We start from the raw sequence: 13,178 nt of genomic DNA, 5'->3' as shown, positions 1-13,178 counted from the left end.
CTAGCTTTCTGACAATCTTATTCATCAGGCCATCTGCAGAGGGCGGAAGGATTTTTCTGCAGAGATCTGCTTGTCCGTTAGCAAAACTGTACAAAGAGGAAAAAACTTTATATGAGATTATTGTACCAAAAAGGGCAGCTTCACAAAAACAGAAATTGGTGTCATTGGGATCCAGACACTTTACATAAATACAATACATTTTGGGATCCCAATTAGGAAAGATTCCTGGAGAGCTTACTGCATAGAGAGACTATTTCCAAAGCTGTTCATAGATAAGACATAGATACTGGGAGCGAGCAGACTTCAACAAGAGAGCTGGAACAGTAAAACACGGGGCTTCCCTGTAACCCAGTGGATCCTCAAATTTCACACTGTTGTCCTACCTTAGAAGTGAAACCACTTTATGACAATATCATTTTGATATTTCTCTAACTAGTCCCTCGGAGCCAGGTCACGTAATATCATTTGTGCTCCATATCAGTGCCATACTCAGGTTCCAAAGGAAAAGTATTGTTAAGTGCCATTGCCACCTCAAGGGTGGGAGTGGGAGGCAATGCAAAATACAAGGCTCTGGATAAAAGATGGGAGGGCACCCCTGGCCTAAGGTCAAAGGCCATAGCCCTCAAGTATGCGCCAAGCTCAGAGCCAGGACTCTACTTTCTCTGTTTGGCACAAGGTCCGTTTTGATGGTTCCAGCCAGAGAGTCTCCAAAGAAATGATCATTTATATACAAATACACATACATTCACACTCACTCATTCAGAACCATTACAAAAACAAACAAAAAAAAACCCCTGCATTCTTCAACAAGCCCACTACTTGTAGGCGATGACCATATGTGTAATTTATTATTAAAATGAAGATACTGTTGAACATGAAAGGAACTGGCAATAATTATGCAAGAAACTGGTATAAACAGGCACAGTCTTGGGTAAATCAGGACAAAGGATTACCCTATGTATGGCCCACCCAACACGTTTTGAACGGCTCACATGCCAATGTAGATGCCTACTTTTGAAAATCACTGGCTTATTCAATAGATGCATCTTTTATTTTCCTTCAACCAATCAGTGAACAAATCTTTGCTGAGCCCTCACTATGAACAGGGCACTCCTCCAGACCCAGAGGCCACAGTGGTGACTTTGGTCCCTGCTCAGGGAAGTCACCAGCCAGTGAATCTTTGGCACAAATGATGTTATTTTTAAAGCTAATGAAGCGTTTGATGGTTTGATTTAATAACAATGAATATATACTGTGTTCCATAGTTGACATAGTTTGAACATAATCTCATTCGACTAATAGCTTTCAGTTCACTTTAAAGTCAAAGAGGAAACACCGTTCTTCAAGATCACCTGCAATGCCAGCTGCTCTGGTTCCCTGCCATCTCCGCAGGTCACAGGGGCGGGCATTTTCCCACCCCTGCCCGATCCGTGCTGCTCATCTGTAGCCACTGGGGCTACTTCTCTCAGCAGCTGAGTGCTAACTGCAGCCCTGCTTGGATTCCATGATTTCTCCAGTTCCTCCCCACAGCGCCCTCAGTTGAGAAGGATTGAGGGGCACTATTAGAACTCTGGGAGAAGGTGCTGGAATGAATTGTCAGGTCATTCATCAGCAGGGGATGGGGGAGTACTGTCACCTGAAGCTGTATCCCCTGCAGAGGGGAAGCAGACACTGAGGTTTTCCCCACATGGTGTATCGCAGACACACATGTCACACATTAAAATCGCCTTTTCCACATACTATTTCCAGCTGACAGTATGTTACAGGCGCCACACAGTTCTCCATCATGAATGTGCTAAGCTCTGTGACCTGGGGGTTGGGAGGTGAGTATGAATCAAAACTTGTAATGTACAATTTGGAAAGAGACCCCGATACATTCTCATTTGTCTCTGTGAGTCCAGTGAGGAAGGAGGGTAGATGTCATTGCCCACAGAGCTCAGGGCAGTAGAAGTTGGAGGGCTTAGGACTTGTCCAAGGTTGTGCAGGTCACAGGCACAAAGCTGAGTCAGAGCTCAAGATCTTCGTTCCAGTTTCAAGCTGGGATCTGGAACCCAGAATCAGAAGGACTTGGAGCCCCCACCTCCCTGAGGTGTGCTGTGTGTGTGTGGTAGGGGGGAATGCTTTGTTTTATTTTTGTTTCTTTTTCCCCTTTTGATCCTAACTGATCATTCTTAGTCAGAGCTATCAAATGCTTCATTGGCCTTAAGAATGCAGGTAAGGAAGACAACACCGTTATTTGCACTGAAATGTGAAAGACGCGGTTAGAACCTCCTGGAGCTGAGCCATCAGCAAGGCTCCAGTTTTCATCCTCATCCCCCTCCTCCACAATCGGCTTGAAGAACAGGAAAGCAATGAAAAGCTAAGGGCAAGAGGAAAGAGGGCTGGAAATAATTCGGAACCATGTGAACTCACAATAGAAGACTAATCAAGAGCACCCACTCCATTTCTGACCAGGCTCACCTGGCATCACCTAGCATTTGCCAAGCATCTAAGTGCCTCCCAGTCTCAAGTCTTTCCACACCCCCCACTCCGTATCTGCCTGGCAGTGAATCAAGCGCCCAGCAGCCTGGGGTTCCCAGGGCTCCACAGGACACGGGGGAAGGAAAAGCACTGCTGCGCTGGAGAATAAAAGAACTGGAGGCAGAGGGCACCATCTCAGATGAGATCTGGACTCGGGCACCTGGTTTAGGATTGGAAACTGGCCTTCAGGCTAAGTGTTGAAGCTGCCTGCAGTTCACCTTCAACCAATCTCCTTCAGTCTCTCTGTTGTTAGCAAGCGTATTGTCCAAGAGCACTTCCATATTTTGACAACTGGTAGACGGTGCTTTACTGTCAATTATCTTCGCAACCGCCTCTCTGCCCCTGTAGCAGCCAAACAAAATCAACCACCTCTGTCAGACTGCACACTTCCCATGTCCAGGCCTTGTGTTCAAGCTTCTACATGTTTTCCCTCACTTAACCCTCACAGCAGACTTGATTCACAGATGGTCTTTTCATCATATTTTAGGTGGGGAAACCAAGGCTTAGAAACTTGACATAACTTGTCCAAGGTCACACACACAGAGAAAGCAAGTGCTGGAACAACTCACCAGCTACCACTACCAGTACACTCAGAAACTGGCGCATGTGTCCCCAGAGCCCAGGGTCCAAATGACTGCCCCACCATGGCGCCCTCTGCCATAGAAGCTTACTAGATATGGCCAGCCCGCCATCCACTACACCTGCCAACCACCTCCCAAACAGCCACCTGGGCAGCATGCAGTTGGCACACCAGCCTACAGTGTCTTGAGTGCAGTGGGAGTTGGGCATGCCCAACGTGGTCTCCATGAGGCCCAGTTTGCTCAGACTCTGTTCTGCAGGCCTTTTTTCATCCTAAAGTTGCCCCCAAAGCCCCTTTGTCATTAATATGCTTTCTTTGTGGACTCAGGAGCCAGATGGCTGGGGTGGAAACCCTGGTAGCCCCACTTAGAGGCTGTGTGGCCTAGGGCAACACACTTAGCCTCACTGGGGTACTTTCTCTCAATCTAACATAGGCTCGTGATAGTAGAGAAGCCCCCACTCAGAATGGTATGAGGATTATGTGAAGTTTTGCTCTTAAGTGCTTACAACGGTGCCTAAGAGGAAGGCAGCCCTCAGTCATGGTCACCTCGACAACAGCGCTGAGAGTTTCTAGACAAATGTTTAGATTTCTCTCAGAGACAAAGTTTGACAGAAAATAAAAGATATGGCGTGATCCCAAGTGTCAGCTTCATGTCCAAGGGGGCCCATTTGCCTTTGGATTCAAGTTCCATTTTGCGGTCACCAGAAGAAATCAGAATTGTACAAAAGAATAAAGACTCCGACCTTTATTTTTAGAGAGCTTTCTCAAGGAGCTGGAAGATAACAATTGGATCCTAAGTGATTTCTTTCTTTGTACCAAGGTATTTCCAAGAACAACGGCACCTGCAAAGTTTCCCAGCGAAAGGGCAGCCTCCCCTCTGCTGTGGCTGCTCCAAGCATCTCTTTCCAAAACAAACAGAAGGGAAGAATTAGGAGCCTGAAATCAATGTGGAGAATCACATCATAAGCCATAACACAGGTAAGTCGAATTCTTCTCCTTACTACTTCCCTTCTCAGCTTCACTTATCAGAGGGAAATGCATCTCCCAGTGGCTGATCCCTATTCCTTCGCCTTCACCTAATTAGCATTCTGAGTGGATGCCTCTCTCATGGAAAATCACCCTGCAACTTCTGTCGTTCTGATTATGCTGAAGCAGCAGAGGGTTTTCAGTAACCACCTTTGACAAGCATTACTATGTCTGGTAATTACTGTTCTCTTGGGTAGGTTGGAACAAAACAGACTTGCTTATCATCACTGATCTTTCAACCTAACTTGCTGGGCTTTTGACCTGCAACAACCTACCAATAGGACCCGTCAGCCCCCACCCCCCACATTCTACTTTGTGACCCCTGTCTGGATTGGTTTTCATGTCAACAACAACAACAAAAAAGTCCACCTAATATGACCGTCACCAGTCAATTCTTTTCTCATATCTTGGTGGGTTGAATATTCCAAATTCCCTCTTACTCAGAGAGCCCCATTAACATCTTGAACCGCTCCAAATAGTCGTGGATAGTTTGTCACAAATCCCAAAAGGGTAGTTTATATTTTAAAATTAGATATTAAGTTCTTTAACTATATGATTCTATTCTCTAGTCTGTAAACTTTATTTCTGGCCCCAAACAAAATTCTACACATGTTGTTTACAGTGATTCTTATAGCAGCTAATGTTTAGTGAAACATTTATGCGATGCCTAGCTAGCGTAAAGTGGATTGACTTTAAAAGTGTCATCTGATTTTATTCTCACAGAAACCAGGTTGGTAGTTATTACAGTTGTGTGGATTTTCATTATCCCTATTTTAATGATGAATAACGTGAGAATTAGACACTCAAATAACCTGCCCCCAAAGTCCACTATGTTTCACTTGAAGTCCTGACGTTTATCCATTATATCCTATTACGTCCTATGCCATTTTTTAGATCAAGGCTCAGATTATCTGATTTTCAGGAAGTGAAGTTATGATTCTGAGCCATGATACATTTGTCTTCCCCACACCTACTCCGCACACCACAACCTTCCTTCTTCTCATCCAGACCTTTTGACTTGGACATATTTGGCAACTGGGTTCACACAACAGGCATAATAATGCTCTTCAAATGCAGTTACTGAAAACCTGAAGCTGCTTCAGCATTCTTTGATTCTTGAATAGGTAATGAACTTTGTCCATGTGTTTATGTCTCATCTCTCCATCTGAATTATAAAATTGTAAAAGGCTAGAAGAGTTAGGCTTATTGCTCTACACCCTTCCTTTGACATAATGGTTACTCTGTAAATACCTACTGATTTATTTCCACATTTAATTAATATAATAAAGGCATTTTTGCTTATAGTTTGAAAGCAACACTTCTCAAAAATTTCAATCACACCCTAGCTGGTTTCGCTCAGTGGATAGAGTGTTGGCCTGTGGACTGAAGGGTCCTGGGTTCGATTCTAGTCAAGGGCACATGTAGGGGTGCATGCATGAGGCAGCTAATCAATAATTCTCTCTCATCATTGAAGTTTCTATCTCTCTCTCCCTCTCCCTTCCTCTCTGAAATCAATAAAAATATATTTTAAAAAATTCAATCCCTATTTTTTCCTGTTCTTCGAGAGCCTCTGAAAGGCCTTGACCACATTCCAAGCCAAGCCCCTCCCCAGAGGTAGGACTTAGCTGACTCAGTAATTGCTGCCCAGTATTGCCTTGTGTCCTATAGTTTAGCCACAGGGCTAGATTCCCAACCCTTTTTACATATCAGATAATAATATTTGACAAGCGTTAGGAAGAATGACTGATAATGAATTTATGAGCATCACATCCCAAATATTTTCCATTTGACATCAATAAACACAATGGTTGGTTTCTCTGTTGCTAATAAATAAAATATTCAAAACACTCTAAAGACCTCAAATGAGTTCATTAGTGCTGTGGCTTACATTTTGGGTAAACAGCACTTTGGTGGGCATAAGAAAATTAAATTCCTTGAGCCACGGGAAAAGAGTTGAACTGAATCACTGTACCACGTTCCGGCTGGCCCATCACCAGCAGTTCGAACTGCATTAGGGAGGTAACTCTCTCACATCCCAGGGTCTTCTCAGCAGCCCTTGCAAACCTTTTTTCTTTTAGACTTAAAATTGGAATGTACTTTAGCACTTTCCCTTCTCAGAAAAAGCAGGGCATATTTGCTTAATTGTATCAACGTCTCTACCAGGTACTCTCACATATAAAAACTGACACCATAAAAACTAGATCACTTTGAGATTTACTAGTAAGAAGCTCTATGCCAAAGGAAAGAAAATATCTTAGCAAGCGCATTCATCTTTTGAGGTTTTTTTCTCTATTAAAAAAAGTCCACATAGTGGGATGGCCATAAGAAAGCAATTATAAGACCCAATTGGATTTTTTTTTTTTGCATAATCATTTGAGGTGATTTGCTATACCTCTGGGCTCAGCAGCAATTTGCTTCTGCCCCCTTATTATGCACAGGTGACTGACAACCCACAAATGTCAATGCAGGTGATTATGTGACAAAAATAAAACCTAAGTTCTACAGAGGTTCAACTATATTAACTTTTTAATTACAATCATATATATTGAGGGCATAATATGCAAGAAAATTTAATAATGTGTAAATTATGCTAAATATGGCTTGTAGATATAAGAAAGACAAGTCTAATGAGTACAAAGAAATTGAAAAATAGTATGAAACAGTGTTTTTTGAAAAAATAATATGGAACAGTGTTTTTTAGGTTTTTACTTTCAAACACCGATCCCTCAGGATCAGGCTGCAGAGACTCTGCAGAAGGCAGATCTCACGGGATTTTGGAGATGAGCCATACCGCACACTCGCAGAGAATCACAATGCACATCAGGAAAACCAAGGCTCTGGAAAGTCCTGTACTAAAGAAGTCTATTTCTTAACTTGGCTTAACTCTGTATTTCCTAATCCTATTGACGCACGAAGCCATTTTTTCATACTTCACACTCATGAAGCTTCGGGGAGATCCTGAAATGAAAAGAGGAAAACATTGGGAGATGTAGCCAAGGGAAACTGAGTCAAAGCTGGGATGCTTTGCTCTGTGCAACACGTGCTGACAGCACAAACACTTGGGCTTTCAATTGAGATAAAATATTCATGATTAATAATTCCTGAGAGGCAGAAAAAAAGGCAATTAAAAAGTTGAGTCTATTAAATAAAGTCTTGGTGGGTCAGCTAGAATCCTTCTTCATAGAAGTCAAGTTCCAGAGGCATGATAATCTATAAAAATGTGTTTCACCTCCATTCCATCGGTACAATTTAGATAATCCAAACTACATGGATACTTAGATGAGCAGGGAATATGAAATACTAACTTCTTAGATAAATAGCAATAGGGTCATCCCTTGGAAGATGTGGGTGGATTTGGGAGGTAAACTAGGTGCCTTTGCCCTCCTCTCTGAACCCTCTTCTCTTCTCCAAACCTCTGTCCCAAGTGAGCCAAGCTCCGGCATGCATCATTTCCCCTGCACAGCAAACCTTGTAAACCCTTCCACGCCAGATGTGTTCTTCCTCCTGGGGACATGAGCAGCTTGAAAGAGGTATGGCAATGTCTAACACACATTATTTAACACAATTAATTCTTCCAAGGGGAAGCAGAGGTGTTGATACCATGTTTTGTAAGAGAAGACTTCCTCCTAGGCTTGCAATCAGATCCAAGTAGCCACTGGCATCATCTACTGTCATTAAGCAGAATCATTAGACCTGAGTCAATGAAATATTTTTTACAAGTTAAAAAAAATAAAAGAAGTTATCAGCAACCATGCAGCTGCCATCTAAGAAACAGCGAATGTGTCCCAAGTACTATGCTAAGTGCTTTACATACATTAGAATCGCCTTCATTTTATCCTGGAAATCATCAACGATGCAGTGTTACTGTGATATTTGTTTTATTGAAGAGGAAACTGAGGTTCAGAGTGTAAAACCACTTGTGCAAAAATCTGTTGGCTAGTGTGCCACATGGCTGGATTTGAACCCAGCACAGTGTGGCTTTGTTGCTATGTTGTAGAGCCTGCTTGGAAGAATGGTTATTTCAAATGAGCTTTGCATTAGTTTACTAGTCGCCCAACTGGCCCTGACAAGAAGTTTCCACATGCCTGAGGACTTTCATGCACACCGTCTGTATTTGTTGAGCTAAGGTTTTTAAGCCATCCCTCAACTTTCATCCACAGAACACACATGGGCATGCTGACCTGGCATCTTGCTATTCAGTCAAAAGTGACAATAACCTGGAGTTTAGCTCAGTGGGTATTTTTACATAAACTTTTTGTCTTAGAATAGTTTTATGTTTACAGAACGATTGCAAAGATAGTACAGATTTTGTACCTATCCCCTGCCCAGTTTCCCCTATTGCTATCCTTTACATTCACATGGGATATCTGTCAACACTAAGAAACCAACACTGATACATTATTATTAACTAAAATCCATGCTTTATTCAGACTTGCTTGGTTTTTACCTAATGTCATTTTTCATTTCCAGGACTTCATTTAGGATATCATGTCACACTTAGTCATCCTATCCCCTTAATTTCCTCTTGGTTGTGATACTTTCTCTTAGATTTTCCTTGTCTTAATGATCTTGGCAGTTTGGAAGAGTGCTGGTTAGGTATTTTGTACAATGTTCTTCAAATGTGATTTCTCTGATGTTTTTCTCATGGTTAAACTGGAGTTTACAGGTTCTGAGGAAGTAAGTGCCATTCTCATCACATCACGTGACTCATCGCTGTTGACATTAACCTTCATTACCTGGTTGACATGGTGGTTGGCAACCTGCTCCACTGTAAATTTATTCTTTTTTCTCCCCTTCCATCCTGTATTCTTTGGAAGGAAGTCAACAGGTGAGGAGTGGAGTTCTGCTCCATCTCCCTGAGACAGAGCAGCTGCACACATTACATGGAATTCTTCTGTCCAGAAGATGTGTCTACTCCCCATTTCTACAGATGGTGGATATTCATACTTTGGGTTACAATCCAACACTACTTTATTTTATTTATTTTGTTGCTGAAATTATTCCAGTTCGGCCACTGGGGGCTCTCTCAGGTGACTCCTATATCTCTTTGGCATACACTCTCCACTATGTTTTTATTATTTGTTTCATGAGAACTTGGTTATTACTTTCGGACAATACAAATGCTCCAGGCTCATCTTATAGATTCCATGCCTCAGTCCTAGAATCTGCTTTCTCCACAGAGACCTGGTTCCTTTTACTGGGAAATAGTATTAGAAACCAAGATCTGGGAGAATAGGTATTTTCCTAAATGTTCATGAAAACCTGCTTAGTTTTATTTATACCAATAGTCAACCCATCCTTAGTCTTCCAAATAGAAGCAGTTCCTATATAACTCAGGCATACAAGACCAGTGAAAACCAACTGTGAAAATCAAATAGAAAATTTAAATCCTCCATACTAATGATTCCCAGCATCCCTTTGAGCTGAGAAAGCATCCAGATCTCTTGCTTGCAGACACTCCTCCTTAGATTAAATTATTAGGCAGTCCACTATGTACAGAGCGCTCATTTTCCTAAAGTTATAAGAATTCTGTCCCAAAGAATGAACGCTGCTATATTCTATCAGAAAGCGAGACCCAAACAGCCACTGTCCTGCTTAACCAGGGCTGTGTTATTGGATGTGTTTCCAAAGAAACAGAAGGTCACAGAGGCCGAAAAGGCAAGGCAGCCCCTTATAAAATACTCACTCAGGATATGTCCATCTATGGCAGCAGTTCTCAACCTGTGGGTCGCGACCCCTTTGGGGTCGAACAACCCTTTCACAAGGGTCACCTAAGACCATCGGAAAACACATATATAATTACATATTGTTTTTGTGATTAATCACTATGCTTTAATTATGTTCAATTTGTAACAATGAAAATACATCCTGCATATCAGATATTTACATTACGATTCATAACAGTAGCAAAATTACAGTTATGAAGTAGCAACGAAAATAATTTTATGGTTGGGGGTCACCACAACATGAGGAACTGTATTAAAGGGTTGCGGCATTAGGAAGGTTGAGAACCACTGATCTATGGTGTCTTGAGGCTCTGTGCCTTTGGATAAGCTGTTCTCTTCCATTTTCCCTGCCCTGTGCATGTGGCTCACCCTTGTCTCCCTGGTAACCTCCTATATACTATCCATAGTCTGTGGCTTCCAGTTCACGGGCCCATCTGTCACTCATTCATTCCACACTGTGGCAGACTACTCCAGGCCCTAAAATCTTGGATATAAGCGTGAATGCTAACAGACTAAGACCCTGTTCTCACAGAGTTAAGTTCCAAGGGGATGGGGTGGGGGGAGGGCAGAAAAAGGTCAGGTAGTGGTAAGTGCTAAAAGAAAAGGAGAGTGAACATGGAAGGGGATACCTGCTCTCTAGTCAACAGCCATTTTAGAGGGCCCTTCCTGAACTCGGGTCCACCACTTCCCCTCTCCTCAGTTCACTCTATTTGTCTTCCTAGGACTAGCAGAGCATTCACCATGACGAGTATAACTATTTGTCGGTCTGTGTGTCTCCCCCAGTAGACTGACAACCCTTGGGAGCAGGCATGGGTCAGGTTCACCTTATCAGTACATAGTTTGCAGAGAGCCAGCACTCAGTGAGGACCATTCCAAGGGAATGATGGGCATGAGATTCTGCAAACAGTAGGGGCATGGATGGCAATGAGGTTTTGTACTCTAAGTTTTGTACTCTAATTACATAATTTGAAGCATGGTCCTTGTACTATCACAGACCAAAATGTCCATGTGCTCTATATCTGTATTTAATATTAGGAAAAGGCCTATGAAGAGCCACACAGGAAAACCCGAACAAATGATGTGAAACAATGGACTTTGAATGGACTTTGAAAGCATGGTGGGGTGGGGAATGTGTTCAGTGTGGGGGATTGTCTGAGTATATCTAAAAGGAAGCTATTTGAGTCAAAACAAAGCAAAACAGTTCTCATGCAATTCACCACTTGTGACATGTTTCCCTTTGGGCTTAAAAACCCACCTCATGGTATTTCTATGAAAATTCAAAAATATTATGTGCCTAAGAGTCTCAGCCTAGGACCCAGCTCCTAGTAATCCTATAATAAGTGGTATTGATGTGAGAACAGGGACAACTAAACACTCTCTCACATAGACTACCACTCAACTCACTAGCCCCTTGTGGGCACTGACTCATTTAATGTTCCCAGTAACACCATGAAGTAGGGGCTCTCATCACCTCCCTGTAGCTAAAACCCAAGCTCCAAGAGATTCAGTGACTTCCGAGAGCAGGAAGCCAGCCGATGGCTAACCTAAGAATGGACCCCTCAACAGTTTGACTCTGTGGCTGAGCTCTTCAGGTCAGACAGACACTCACAACATGTCATATACTAGTATATGGAATATACACACACAACATGTGTTTACACAGCTGAGGCTACCATGGCACATAGGCAGTCATTCCCATGAAACGTGTCTGTTCTTGGATAACGAGGCAGTGGACCCAAGCCATGTCACATGGGAACAAGCAACTCCAGGTGTGCCATGGGGAAGGGGTCACATCCAAAGCAACAGTTTGGGTACTGCTACCCGAATTCTTGAGAACTTTGCTCCCACCTCACCCCAGGACCACCCTTTCCCTTCATCATGCAGTTGCTTGACATTTGGCAGCTGCCCGTCTCCATGCAATGGAATATAATAAACGTGTCTCTACAACCTTGCAGCCTATAACCTTGGCCTTGACAAAGCCATGTACTACTAACGATAATGCCTGTGCAAACCATTCATTCTTACATTCGATAAATGTATGGAACCACTAGTACATGCCAGGGACTTTTATGACACACTGAAAATATACATGTGGAACTGGACAAAAATCCCTTTCAGCTTCAAGACAACATTATAGCAGCATCTGAAAACATACTTACAACACATCTGCACATTAGTTATACATATGTGTGAGCCTCTTACTCACAGGCTGTCCTGCTTTGCTATCAGATGCTCATGGAGTATTTGATAAATCGACCAACAAACTAAGAAATATATTGCTTTCAATTTTTTCAAGGAACTCTGACTATCATAGTCACTTCTACGGGCTCCTTACCTTCACCCTGAAAGGTAGAAACATGTAACATTGCCCCTATCTTGCAGATGGTGGGCCGTTGGTTCCATGGGGTTAGCTGTCAGAGGAAGGACCAGGAGGTAGGCTTTCTAATTCCTGCTTAAGAACTTCTTCTACCCAGCAAGGTACAGCATTTTGGATTTCAACAAACAGAAACCTTATAAACACCCAGATACTTGGCAGCTATGACACTTGAGCCACTCTTTCCCTGGAGACCCATGCCCCCAACCACTGAGCTTCTCCCTTGTCTCCTCAATGTGACAGCACCCTAAAGACGTCACATGAAACCACTGACCACTGAGCCCTGGCTTACATGCTGGCAGAGTGGATGTTTTTTGTAAACCTCACACTGGCCAGCACACTCAGGCAGAACCTAGAAATGGAGTCCATCCAAGTCACCATGTGTCCCCATCACCATCTATCATGTTTTCCAGAGCTGGATCTCTCTTGGCAGCAGGTCCAATTTACACAATTAAAAAGAAGCTTGGAAATTTTCGATCATTTAATTAATCTTTATGTATTTTGTCTTATTAAGCAGCGGAGAAAATGTTTACAGCTCAATTGAATGAATTAGCATTTATAATTCTTCCTTTTGCAAAGAGATTTATCCACATCTATCTATATAAAATATTATTGAAATAAAAATGTCAAATCTAGATTCTTTGGCAAGATAAGAGGAATTTTATAAGACTGAAGAGGTGACATGTGGCCGGAATAATCTCTCATACAGATTTATGGCATTTCTTGAGCTGTAAGTATAACATGTTTAATGAAGCTAAACGTTTGCAACCTGTCTCCCACAGAGTCCAGCAGAATTTGCTTTTAGAATCTCCTGTGTCTAACTGTGGCTCAGAAACTATTTACATGCTAAGATGAGCTTTTCATTTATAGATCATAGGATACTCTTCAAAATTATCTACAAAAATTATTATGCCTTTTCAGAAATTAATGACCCTTACAATTTACCAATTTA

At 42.4% G+C, this 13,178-nt stretch overlaps 1 protein-coding gene and 1 long non-coding RNA gene across 2 annotated transcripts in view; both read right to left on the bottom strand.

Annotated features, from left to right (window-relative positions):
• The window catches only part of LOC111826473, a 12,419-nt gene extending 2,520 nt beyond the window's left edge, over nucleotides 1-9,899 (bottom strand). Inside the window, exon 1 of the long non-coding RNA XR_002829806.1 lies at nucleotides 9,813-9,899. This is a non-coding gene — a long non-coding RNA (uncharacterized LOC111826473). The remainder of the gene's footprint in view (nucleotides 1-9,812) is intronic.
• The window catches only part of CACNA2D3 (calcium voltage-gated channel auxiliary subunit alpha2delta 3), an 807,563-nt gene that overhangs the window by 694,012 nt on the left and 100,373 nt on the right, over nucleotides 1-13,178 (bottom strand). The gene's annotated exons all lie outside the window — the stretch shown is intronic.

This window comes from Myotis lucifugus, unplaced genomic scaffold, assembly GCF_000147115.1.
Source record: "Myotis lucifugus unplaced genomic scaffold, Myoluc2.0 scaffold_83, whole genome shotgun sequence".
Classification (NCBI taxonomy): Eukaryota; Metazoa; Chordata; class Mammalia; order Chiroptera; family Vespertilionidae; genus Myotis; species Myotis lucifugus.
Note: the sequence above shows the minus strand (reverse complement) of the source record. Positions and strands in the feature narration are given on the sequence as shown.